The following is a 13,580-nucleotide window of genomic DNA, read 5'->3' as shown; positions in this document are numbered from 1 at the left end:
GTTCCCCTCCTTCTCTTTCTTCCTCCCTCTCCCTCTCTCTAAAAATAAGTAAATAAAATCTTAAAAACAAAACAAAACACACATGTACACACATACGTGAACAAAAACAGAAAATAAAAATAAAAATTCAATCATTTTATATATTTTCTATATTATTATAAGCATATAAAAACAGAATTGAAAACATAACAAAAAAAAAAACAGAATTGAAAACAGAAGGAAAAAAGTTATCTAATTCACAAAATCATCAATACCCGAAAACACTAGGAATAGCCTTAGTAAGAACAGAGTGGGACATGTAGGGAAAATAACCACGTAAATGTTCTAAAGATGTTGATTCTCCCCAAAGAGATCCATGGGTCAAAGGGCAGTATATTCCAACAAAAATTCTAGCATCCAGGAAGCAATTTTCCATTCTGAAGCAGACTGCTGCGGACAAAGTAGGACGCCAGGGCAGGTGACGCACTGTGAACTACTCGGGCAAACGCCCAGGAGAACCTTGGCCTCATCAGGCAGCGCTTGCTGAGCTCGCAACTGCGGACAAATAGCCTTCACAGCACTGGCAGTGAGGATGCTGTGCGTGCTCCTGGAGAAGCGGGCCGCAGTCCGGAGGCCCTGGCAGGTGCTCAGGTGTATACCAGTCATGAGAACAGCTGACGCCCAGCGGGGACACGTGTGGGGAACAGTGACAGCCCTGAGCAAGTTGTCCTCAGCTGGTCAACCTTGGAACCCCGCTACAGCAGTCCCCATGGGAAGGTAAACCGTGCACCCAGAGCCGCAGCCTGAGGCTCCTCGGGGAGCCCCTCTCTACCCACACCAGGACCGTGGAGAGAAGAGAGCTCTGAGCTGGAGGATGCTGCCACAGAAAGCTGAGTGAGAGAGCCTGTGATGCGCTGGCCACCAGAAGTTCAAGGCTGGATCGTGACAGAGAGAACTTGAGTCCAGTCTCGCTTCTCAAACGTGACAGCATAGTCCTGGCGATGGTGAACTCCCGGGCCCTCGGAGGAGGACAGAGGATGGAGGGACTGGCTCCCTACCGGCCGCAGACGCTGCTGTACTGCAGCACGACAACCACGGGCTGACAAGCTCCAAAAGAGAATACGGATCGGCACTCTGACTCCAGGACCTGCCAGTCTCGCATAATGTGCAAGACCCACGAGGTCCCCGAGACTTGCAAGAGAGCAGAGTATTGGCCGAGTCCTCCATCAGTGAGGCAGGAGCGGGACCTGCCCCCCAGGAGGCCACGGCTGGGCTGCAGCCCTCCCAGGGCCGTCCAAGCACCTCCAGAGACCACGCCTGCCTCCCCCGCCCTCCTCCCCACAAACACACACACCGGTGAAGAGAATCCAAGAAGGGAGCAGGGCATGGATGAGGCCCCTGGTCTGGAGCTTGAATCCTTCTTCTCCTTCTCCTCTCACCACGTGCCATGTTTCAAGACTCAGTTCAAAGGAGGACTGAACCCACAGCCCAGACACACGTGCCCTGACCGGAAATCACATCCACAGCCCAGGGGACACAGTCTAGAGGACGACGCTCCAAAGAGACTGAGCCACGGCGGCCAGGGCTCCAGCACCTCTCTGACACCCCTCCACACGTATCCGCTCCCACGGCCTGTGGGTCTAGCTGGGTGAACTCACATCAGCAGCCTGCAGACTGTGTGAAAGAGGTGGGACCGTCTCCTGCTTGGACGCTTAGGACAATCGTTTGCTCAACAAATATTGTAGGGATGCTCAATAAATATTTGTAAATGAACTTAACTCCTACTCTGCCTGTGATCGAGTTGTGGGACAGAAGGAGATTCCATTTCTGTTTCTGACAGCTCCTTGGGACCTTTGGGACTCAAAGCAGTTAGTCAAGTTCTAGCATCAATTATCGAACTCAGAAGCCCAGCGCCCTCATTCCCTGGTGTTCGAGGGTCACACTCTGCCTGGCTTCTTGTGAAAACATCAGAGCGGTCACCCCCATTAGCACGCTCTGATCCTGTGCTCACCCCAAACCCTCCCAGAGACCAGCTTAATTAAATTCTGCTCTGGCAATAAGATGCACGTATGCGAGTTCCTGAATGTTTCATACTTGCCAGTGTTGGAACGTGGATTTCTTTCAGACTCTCTTATATTTTCTTCTGGAGGCTTGGTTTGGCCAATTCTGCCATCTCCTTTAGAAGTGCTATCTCTGCTCATAAAAGAACGTTTTCAAGGCAGAATTCCTTCCTTCCATACACGAAGACACGTATGGTGTATACATCTCATGCATAAGCCAACAGAGGGTCTCTCTGCCCCCAGGCAGGGTACACGGGTGGAGAGGGGGGAGAAGATTGCTGGGCCTCCCTCCTCACAGGGACATCAGCCTGAGCACCCAGGACACGCACGGCCAGTCTCCTCATGGCTGCCAGGGTCTACCAGTCCAGGTAGACCACTGTGGAGCCTTTTACTCCAGGGATCTTGTCGTGCCACCTCTCAGCTCTAGCCTTCTGGCCTGCGTGCTCACGTGCACACACACCCTCCCTCCCTCCACCACGTGCCTGCCAGGGAGCAAGAAAGCTATTCCCAGTGTGGGCAGCCAAGAGCAGAGTGACAGCTGCAGCCAGGATGGTCCTAAAACACAGCAGACGTTTCTCAACGGGAAAAGGTCGTCCTTCCCCTGTCGAGGGGTGCCCAAGTTCCTCCGCAAAGGGAAGAGAACATTTGCATGTCTGTCAAATGAGTTTTGGTGCCAGAACCAAAGAGGTTCTCATCTCTAGAGAGCTACTGAGTGCGGGGTGGAGCGAGATAATACACTCCTTCCGGGGCACCAAGAAGTGCCACCGCAGACGCTCACGCACAGGGAGGTGGCGAGGACGCAGGGCGCAGTCCGCTCACCAGGTTTGGCAGCGGAGTCGTTCTCAGTGTTCACGTCACCACTTCAGTTGCCACATTGACCTCAGAGTCACAAGTCCCCTCCTCACTGCCTTCTAGGTAGTGTAGTTCACGGCAGCAGGCCTGTGACAACTAAAAAAGATAAATAACGACAAAAGAAGGAAGGAAGGAAAGAAGGCAGGAGGGAGGGAGGAAGGGAGCAGGGGAGGAGATAAAGACAACATGTTACAAAAGGGGGAGGGGGTTGGGGAAAGGAGGTCAAAAGCTGCAAACCTCCAGTTAGAAAATAAGTCCTGGAGACGAAATGTGCAACATGGCGACCATAGTTACTGTGTTCCTGTTTGAAAGTTGCTAAGAGAGTAGACCTTGGACGTTCTCATTCCAAGAAAAACAAAATTTGTAACTATGTATGACGGTAGCTGTTAACTAAACTTACTGCGGGAACATTTTGCAATGCATACACCTATAAGTGGAAACTAATCAACAAAACAAACAAGCAAGCAAGTGAAATAGAACCAGAGACATGGAAACAAAGAGCAAACTGACAGTAACCACAGGGGAAGGGGGAGGGATAACGGGGAAAAGCGGAGAAGGGTTGTCAAGGAACACATACAAAGGACCCATGGACAAAGCCAAAGTGGGGTAGGATCGGGGGTGGGAAGGGACAACTGCACTTGAACAACAATAAAAAAAATATCAAACATTATGTTGTACTCCTGAAATTAATATACTATTATGTGCAACTATATCTCAATTTAAAAATAACATAAGCTGGCAAGTTTTAAAATCTCTGCCACGTGCAGACCTGAGCCCTCAGGTAGGATCATTCTCTCTTCTCTAGGAATCAAGCTGGTTGTGTTGAGCAGGGGGAGGCGGAGGTGTCTGCAGGGCCCCTGGCTGACAGCAGCCCCTGCAGGAGTCACCTGAGAAGGAGGTAGGCGACTTCCTGGGAGTGCTGCAGAGAGACCCATGGCTGTGCACCGCACCCTCGGCTCCTAACCTCCTCCCCATGGACCAATCACAAGGTCTGGAGGCAGAAAGGTGACGGATTGTGTCCTTATTCTTTTCTTCCTAGTTATACCATCAGTAACAACCTCTTTAGCTGCTTTGACTCCAGCATCTTGTAGGTGGTGGCCCAAGAGAAGCAGGAAGTAGAACCGGAAAAGTCAACTGGAGCAAATATCAGTGGACCAAGGGACCAGGCGCAGAACACACCGGCTACCCTTCTTTGACCACTGCATCCCCCCTTTCCTTGATTCATCAGCATAAAAATGCAAGGGGCCACTGGCAAGCACGCCCCATATCTGCACCCCTCTGCGGTGTCTTTTTGCCAGGAATTGAGGCACATTCCCTTCAAGGAGCCCTAATTTTCTGGAACAATCTTTGCTCATCTCAGCAACGATTGGGAAGAGTCCAAAGACAGCTGGCAAGCTGACAGAAGGCAGCAGGCACCGGTTGCATTTTCATTGTTGTCGTGTGTTCTTTTCATTGAAGGTCCCTTACTGGTCCTGCTTCCATGAGTGGCCACCACCAGGTGGAAAAGGGGAGGAGAGCCAGGTGGCGTGGGGAGGGGCCTTCTCCACAACATTGCATTTCTACACGGAGCTAAACGGACAAGCACGGAGTCACTACTGCGGTTAGAAGTTGGCAGCATGGGAAAGGAGAGAAACAGGTGAGGAATTGGGGTGTTGTTAATAAAATGCAGGCCCCCCAACTGGGGTGCCTGGGGGGTACTTGGTCTGCTTCAACCCCAGAGGAATCAGAAGATGAAAAGCGGTTGGGGAAGGCCAGAACCTTCAGGGGTGGTGGGAGGAGGAAGGTCCAGGTGGTAGGGGGCTGTTTTGCAACTGAGTGAGAGACTGATCACCCCCTGCTGGGAACCCCTCAGCCCCTTTGGTCTGGCAGGAAGAAGGCAGCTTGCATCCCCCAGAGGTAGGTCCAGAGCTGCCAGGTGCCCCAGGCAGGGGGCTGGAGGGGCTCACAGCGGCTTGCCCTCCAGGGAGATGCCAGCCCCCACCCCCCTCCAGCTTTCTGGCCAGAAGGCAGGGCCCTCGACCTCCTCGGAGCGGTTCATCAGCTTCTTCTCAATGGCATCCTGGGCGCTGGCGTAGGTCATTTTGCTCTCATGGGCCGCAGACTCAGGGGCCGGAAGACAAGCACCAGGTCCTCTTTCTTGCGCTCCTTGGTCTCACGGGTTGCATCGTACTGGGCGCAGTGGCAGTCTTTTCTTGACTACGGCGGCGGGTGGCGTAGGGGTCCTCTGCGGTCTGGCGCACGTCACCAGCTCGGACCTCCGTGCCCTCCTCCAGCATGATGCTCTCCTCGTCTTCACTCAGGCGGAAGGGCACCGCCTTCTTGCGCTCCTTCACCTCCTCTGGTGTCGAGGACCCACGCACCTTCATGTCATTGAACACAGTGATAACTTCGCCAGGACACCCACACCAGAAGCAAAAGGGAGACAGCAAGGAGACCCAAAAAGACGAGAGCCGCTGGCTGCTGCCACAATCCAACTCCGCTGGCGCTTTTTTAATCAAGTAATTTCTTAGGCTCAGTTTGGGAATGTTTTAAAAACAGCTTTGTTGACATATAACTGACCTGCAATGAAATGCACACAGGAAAGTGTTCGACTGACTGAGAAATTTCAGCGTGTGTGTGTGTGTGAGGGGTGTCCACACCCTAATCCCCAGCACCTGAGGACGCGTTGCCTGGCGAGCCGAAAGGGGGTGATTAACATGAGGTTCTTTTTGTAAAATTAAATGTACTGGGGTGACTCTGGTTTAACAAGATCATATAAGTTTCGAGTGTGTAATTCCATAATGCCTCATCTGTATATTGCACTGTGTGCTCACCGCTCAAAAGCTAGTTCCTTCTGTCACCACGTTTGGCCCCCTGGAGCCCAGTCGGTCCTCCCCACACCCCACAGCCCGCTGGTAACCACCGCACTGTTCTCTTGAGTGAACGCCTGGGAGTGGATGAGCTGTCGCATGTGATAAGTGTATGCTTGTTGCTTAAGAAGCTGCCGAAGTGTTTTCCGAAGAGCTTGAACCTTTCTACCTTCCCACCAGCAGGGTGCGAGGGTCCAATGTGTCCGCATCTTTGCCAGCTCTTGGTGCGACCGCGCTTCATAATTTCAGCCCCCCTCTTTGGGTGGGCAGTGGTTTTATTTGCATTGCCTGCATGGCTGATGATGTCGAGCATCTTTTTTAGTGAGGCATCTGTTAAAATCATTTGCCTGTTATTTTTTTAATGGGGTGGTTGTGTTTTTTTTTTTTAACATTCAGTTTGAGTGTTCTTCATTCTTTATACAAGTCCTTTATTAAACATATGCTTTACAAATATTTTCTCCCACTCCCTGGCTTGTCTTTTCATTCTCTAAACAACGTCTTTCAATGAGAAGAAGCTATTCATTGTGTTGAAGTCCAAGGCAAGACCCTTCTGCATACTTCCCCCAGTGCCCCGTGTAGGAGGAGATTTTCCTGTTAGTCTGGTGGGGACAGACACTATTCCCAGCCCCGTCGAGTGTTGTAGGACCCTGACCCTCTAATCCCTCATGTGGTTCTTGCCTTGGCCTTGGGTGGGTCTGCAGCTCTCCAAGTTTCCCTCTCTCTCTGCAGCCCCTCCTCTAGTCCTCCGCACTGTGGCCGCTGCCCCGTGAGCTTGTGCTTCCTGGGCGCTCAGCTCCATCTCCTCACCTCGGGGAGTCTGCTGGGCTCCCCCTGCGCTGCCCCTTCCTATCCACGGTCTGGACTCTCGCCCAGCAGCGAGCTGCGGCTGTCCCTGGGCTTGCTGCGTGTGCTTCTTAGCTCACGAGGCTCGCTAGCATGCTGTCAGAACGAAGGGGGGTGCACATTAGCTCTTATCTTCTAGCTTTTCTTTTTCCTACCTCGACGGCATGGTCTACGTGTCAGTGAGCTCTTAGAACAGCACGCAGAACTGGTCCAGGGACACGCGTGCAAAAGCCACGAAATGAAGGGCTTCTGTTGAACAAGATCCTGTTCCCAAGAGGAGCCTATGGAATCGGTTACATTCAAAAATGCCTCCTTATTTTTTAAAACAGTTCCACATTGTTTGCTGGTGGAAAGACTGTTATACTTGGGTGAAGAATTTAAGTGGAATTACATGTAAGTTAATATAAAATGATTACCTCTGGTGTTGACAAGCTTGAACCTGCACTCCTTAAGGAAAGCCGTAATCCCCTCAATGATCGCATTAATTGCTGACTGTCCTTAGTCCCCGGGGAGCTTTCGTCTAGAGAAACTTGTCGGGCTCATTTTGGTTTTACTGAAATGCCCTGTAATTACAAATTAGCTGTAGATACCAGGTGCTCCCGATGAACTGAAGATACATATCTGGTGTGTGGGAAACTTCATGGGTTTCCTCACCTATGAAGTAGATGATCACATATGAATAAAAAATAAGAAGAGCGTGATATTTTCCCCTTCAACCTGAATGTTAGCCTTGCAGATTTCATGAACGAGAGATTTCCCATAGTTCCATCAGAATAAAGTACTTGTTTTGATTCTTAACCATAAGTGAATATGATATAAAAACATGCTGAATTAGTGATAAAGGATGCTTTTAAAGCTATTCTAAATGTGTCTTCATTTGTAAGACATTTCTTGGGAAGATGTTGGTTACTGCACTTGCTGTTCTGACCTGGCGGTAGAGGCAGTCTCGGGAATCCGCAGGTACTTCAGATCTCTAAAACTGGATGAAGGAGAGCACTGTACAACACTTCCGCTCCTCCGTTAGTGCAGGGGCTCGAACTCATTGTCACCGGGGCCACAGCAGCCCCGCGGTGGCCTTCAAAGGGCCGAATGTAACGTCAGGACTGTATAAATGTGACTCCCCCGTAACTAGGGGCAAGGAGCTCGGCGCTGCTGCCGGGTAGAAGCAAGGTGCCGGGCCGGATGAACAAGGTGGAGGGCTGGATCCGGCCCGCGGGCCTTGTGTTCACCCCCTGTGCTTTGGTGGCAAACACTAAAACTCTGGGATCGGACTTCTTTTCAACGCATTGTTTCCAAGGTTACAAATAGTGATTTCATAAACGTAATCCGTAATGAAGGCATATCACTGTCAATTTTTTAAAAAATAATGATTATTAAACCAGCCAACTCTCAGGCTACTCAACAGCTAGAAAGTGCTTTTGCCGCTCAGTGACCTCAAACCACCTACTGGTCACTTCTAGAAGAAGTGCAGATACCAGAGCACATCCGCTGACGTTTCTATTTCGCTCTTTCTTCTTCTTTGAATTTGGCTTCCTGAATCAGCTACTCCACAAGGAGACTGTCCGTGGTTCCACAACAGATCCTCTCACAGATCCCCACTGCCAACACCCGGGTACACACACGCACTCACGCCTCCAGGCACACACACTGCAGCACGCACAAGCACACGCACACGCACACGGGGCCACACCCCTTGGGCTGCCCTGAGGCTGAGAAGTGAGGAGGAGGAAAACTTCAGGGTCTCCTGTTTCTGACAGATGGAGCCCCACTCAGGAGCTGGAGCAAAAGCTGGGGGTGCTGGTGTCCTGGCTGGCCTTCCACTGTGAACCCTCCCAGCTCTGAAAGCTCAGTCAATAGCCCATTGTTGGCTGTGGAATGAAGACGATAAGAGAGCAAAGAAATTTAGCCTAAAATGCTAAGAGGCAGGCAGCTACTATCTTAGATCTTCAAGAGCCAGGCTCCTGCCAAAGCGCTCGCCGCTCAGATGCAGGTTGCGCTTTGGGATCTGGAATTCGCAGGGCAGAGCCCTCTCTGCCCACTCTGTCCCCCGCAGCCCTTCCCTCCCAGCATCCTCCTCCCCTCTCTCCCTGCACTGGTGTCCCCTCTACTTCTTCCTTCCTCTTTGGCCTTAGAGTGCTTCCAGCTGCCTCCCCCAGGGTGAGACGGTTCTACCAGGGCCCATAGGGCCGGCCCCCGATCCTGCTATGGAGCTAAGCCCTCACAGTAGGTGAACATTACTTGACAGAAGCCCAAGGAAGGCAGATGACCTTGGGCCAGGCAGTCCACTTCCCTGGACCTCATACCAGTAAAGCAAAAAGCTCCCTTTTCATGTATTTATCAAAGAAATGTTATGCCCTGGCTGGTGTGGCTCAGTGGATTGAGCACTGGCGTGCGAACCTAAAGGTTGCCAGTTTGATTCCAGTCAGGGTGCACGCCTGGGTTGCGGGCCAGGTCCCCAGTTGGGGGCGTGCAAGACGCAACCGATTAATGTATCTCTCACAAACATCGATGCTTCTCTCCCTCTCTTTCTCCCTCCTTTCCCCTCTCTCTAAAAATAAATAAATAAAATCTTTAAAAAAAAAGAAAAATTTTCCACACTAGGCTAGATGTTGACAAGGGTCCCTCCCAGCTTCCAGGAGCAGCTCCTCATCTTTCTGAAACTCAGCAAAATCATTGTCAGGAGGCCCTTCTGAGTCAGAGGCCAGCCTCGACTCCACAAGGAAGATTTTGCATCAGTTCTCCACATGCAACTAACTTGGTAGCCTGCGCACTGGCATAAACCCTTGTCACCTTGGAGGGAAGGAAATTAATTGGTCACGAGGCCAGAGGTAGCTCACAAAGGTTCCCGCCAACTCAGGAACCCACAGCAGCAGCAACACAAAGCCTAAATTTAACTTCCCCGGAGAGAAAACATACTCTTTACAACAAATTATATTTGAAAGTCTTTGTCAGATAGACTGATTCTTGCAACTCAGTTTGGAACTCGGCAAAAAAAGAAATCTGAGAATGAGGGACAAATGAAACGAGCAGATGAAGGGGCACACCAACCGCGCCTAAGCTTTCATTCCCTTCTGTCTCTCTGACGGGGCCCCAGATGATGCAAGATGAGAGGGAAGGCCGGGGCGGAATGAAGCCCCCTCAAAGGGCCCATGGACGGCAGGATGAACTCTATGCAATTCTCCCATCTCTACACCAAAAAACTGGAAGGAGCCAGCCCAGTCAGGATCTGCGGGCGGGGCTCTCCAGAGATAGGTAAGAGAAAGAGCAAGTGTCCTGAGCGGGATGGAGCCTGGTGCTCACGGAGAGGAAGGTCGGAGTGGCTCAGGCAGAGTGAATGGAAGGAAGTCGGGAGAGGGGCAGGCCAGCCAGGTGCAGGCTGAGTGGGGCTCTGAGGCCCAGGTGAAGGTGGAGGAGTGTGTGTGTGTTCACACGTGTGTGCACGTACATGTGTTTTGAGTGAACGGGACTAACATGATCTGACATGTTAAAAGGCTTGCTCTTGGGGACAGGGTAACCAATTAAGAGACCAAGGAGTAAACCAAGCGGGAAGGAAATACAACTTGGGCTAGAGTAGCATGAAAGACACGCTGAGGCTGGGGGCGGAGGGGTAAGGGGACGAAACGGGAATGGAAAAATGTATAAATATTACATATCTGAAGTTAAAAAAGACACAGCAAAACAAATACAATAATAATTTAAGCAAAAATCTATCTGGAAGTAGTTTGGAGGACTCCTCCCAAGGCGCTGGGGAGACACTTTTATAGAGAAAAGCGGGGAGCAAAGCAAGGACATTACTGACTAGCTGTAGCTCAGAGCCTCGGTTGGTACTGACTGTGGGTCGGCTTTGACTTTGTGACCCTGAGGCATTTACAGGCTTAAAGTCTAATTTGCTGGTGTCAGCTGATGTTTAATTAATTCAAAAGCAGCCGGGCCGGGAGTAGTGCCCGGGGTCCTATTTGGGCAGTATCCCGAAAGTAGTTAACAGACGCTGTTTTTTACGTTGAAAACTTGCTAAGAGAATAGATCTAAGTGATCCCGTCAAGAAAAAAGAAGTGTTAACTGCGAGAGATGATGGATGATAACCAAACCTACTGTGGGTACCATCTCGCAGTATACGCCTTTGTCAGGTCATCATGCTGTACATTTGACACCAAAACGCTGATACAGGTCAATTATGTCTCTGGGAAAGTGAAAAGTTTTTAAGTAAAATAAAAAAGTTCAAAAAGAAAGTAGAGCCGTTAGAACTTGCTAAGCAATTGGCTATGGGGGAGCGGAAACAGGAACAGAGGAGAAGGTTTGGGAGGGGCCCCATCACAACATTATCCAAACATCATTCCCACTCACAACATTGCCAGTTCCACGCCACCTCTCTAAACCACCAGCAGCCTCTTCTGACACAGCAAAAGACACCCGCTTTGAATTTTTCTTCCCTCAGCTCCCCCGACCCCCCGTTCCCAGTCTTGTTTTCCCTGCAACTCCACTCGCTGCTCCAGGGTGGGTTCCTCCCCATCCCTCTGACCCTTCAGTGTCCAGGGACCAAGGGCACAGGGTTCAGCTGTTCTCTAGCTCTGTCATCCCATGTCCGATACCATCTGATCCCAAGGTTTTATTTCCTTTGTCTCTCTACTTCCCAACTTCACCCCCTGAGTCCCAATCTCTTAGTTCCAACTCCCAACTCCACACCCCCACTTGTAAACTCAACAGGCACTTTCTACGGCTAAAACAGGATGCTCGATCCTCCGCCAGCTTCTCCCCTCTGCCAGCACAGAGCAGCTCCGTGCTCGCAGGTGCTCAGATGACAAAACCGGGAGTCACCCTTGACTTCATTCTTTCCTTTCCCACACCCAGCGCATCAGGAATCTTGTCAGCTCCGCCTTTAAAACAGACCCAGAACCGACCACGTCCTGCCATCTCCACTGCTGGACGCTGCTCGAAGGCTCCAGAGCCTCCCCTGGCTGGTGCCGACACTTCTTGGGCGCATGTGTGCCAACATTGCTCACGATCCGGTCTATTCTCAACTCACAAGCCAGGGCAATGCGTTTAAAATACCAATCAGGTTGTATCACTGCTGTGTTCAAAACCCTCCGTGGTTTCTGAGCTGGCTAGATCCAGGACTTGGGGCAGATCCAAAGTCCCCACCACAACGCAGAATATTGAATGTGGCCTCCAGATAGCTCCGTCCCCAAGTCCTGCCGCTCTCCCTGCCCACCCCACTGCAGCTCCTTTCCTCCTGTATTAGTCTCTGCACTGTACCCTGCTCCAGGAAGCCTTTCCCCAGGTCTCTGCTACACTGTCTCAGCAGATTCGGGGATCGCAGGCCCCTCCTCAGGCTGACATCCTTGAACCTGCTCTCTGAAACAGCACGGTGCGCACACACGCCCCCCCCCCCCACACACACATCGCCATCCTTCTCTCCGCCGTCACACCTGGCTTTTTTGTATCACTCATCCCACCTGACGTATTATGAATCCATTTGCTGATCATTGTTGTTTGTAAACTAAATTTTATTTTTCAATTACAGCTTATATTCAGTATTATTTTATTTTAGTTCCAGGTATATGCTGACTGTTGTTTACCTTCTATCTTAGTCCATTCACATATAAGCTTCATGATATGGGAAACGATATGGAGGATCCTCAAAAAATTAAAAATAAAGCTACCATGTGACCCAGCAGTTCCACTTCTGGGTATTTACCCAAAGAAATCAAAAACACTAATTCAAAAAGGTTTATGCACCCCTGTGTTCACGGCAGCATCCGTGACAACGGCCAAGGTATGGAAGCAGCCTAAGTGTCCGTCAATAAACGAGTGGACAAAGAAGACGTGGCACATGCAAACAATGGAATATTACTCAACCATAAAAAACAATGAAATCTTACCACCTGCAACAACATGGATGGACTTAGAGGGCATCTTGCTCAGTGCAGTAAGTCCAAGACACAATCGTATGATTTCACTTATATGTGAACCTAAAAAAAAATGAACAAAGAAAGCAAAAACAAACTCATGGATACGGAGAACAAATTGGTGGCTACCAAATGGGAGGAGGGTTGGGGGTTGAACTGGAGACTGGGTGAAAAAGGGGAGGGGATGAAGATATGCAAATTGCCAGCTATAAAAACAGTCACAGGGATGTAAAGTACACCATAGGGGATACAGTTGGTAATATTGTGATAACTATGTACGGTGATAGGTGGGTAATGGACTTATTCGGGGGAGCACTTTGTAAATTACACAAATGTGTAATAACTATGTTATATGCCTGAAACTAATATTGTATGACAATTGCAATAGAAAAGTTTAATATATATACACACACACACACACACACATATATATATATATACTCCATGAAAGCAGAAATTTTGTATCCACGGCATCCAGAATAGAGACTGCCATATAAGTAAGTTTTCAACAAATAATTGTTGAAGGAATGAATGACACAGATGAGGTCACTGAGGGTCAGAGAGTGTCAGTAATTTTCCCAGGTTCTTCCAGCGGGGAAGCCGAAGAGCTGGAATTGTAACCCAGGCCTGCCCACTCCGCCTCTCAGAAACCATGACACAGAGGGGAACTTCGATAACTCAAGTCCTAACCCATTCAGCACAAATGCTCGGAGGTATCAAGTAGCACAAACACTCAAGGCCCCAAAATAGTCACGGCAGCTTTCTGACGGACTTCCCCAGAGACGCTCTGCCCTGACCGGCCGATGATGAGGGTGCTTCTCACCCACCGCACTATAAAGCATGTCCTCATGCGGTCCTCTGAAATGCCTGGTATTAAACACAGCCAGGCACAGCCACTGCTCAGAGCAAACTCTGATGCATACAGGGTGGGTCTCATGAGCTGGCAACCACACGGACTGATTTTAGGGGCCGGGGAAACTTACTCCAAAAATATCCATCCCTCCCAGAAGCCACTGTGCCTGGAATTCCACCATGAGAGAGAGATTTCTGGGAGTGCAGGCATTCTCTCTGATTCTCAGTCACTTGGTTTT

General features: G+C 50.2%; 1 pseudogene; it reads right to left on the bottom strand.

Annotated features, from left to right (window-relative positions):
* Positions 1-4,833: 4,833 nt before the first annotated feature.
* On the bottom strand, positions 4,834-5,321 carry LOC112313671 (cofilin-1 pseudogene; annotated as a pseudogene).
* Positions 5,322-13,580: the final 8,259 nt, after the last annotated feature.

This window comes from Desmodus rotundus, chromosome 13 (genome assembly GCF_022682495.2).
Source record: "Desmodus rotundus isolate HL8 chromosome 13, HLdesRot8A.1, whole genome shotgun sequence".
Classification (NCBI taxonomy): domain Eukaryota; kingdom Metazoa; phylum Chordata; class Mammalia; order Chiroptera; family Phyllostomidae; genus Desmodus; species Desmodus rotundus.
Note: the sequence above shows the minus strand (reverse complement) of the source record. Positions and strands in the feature narration are given on the sequence as shown.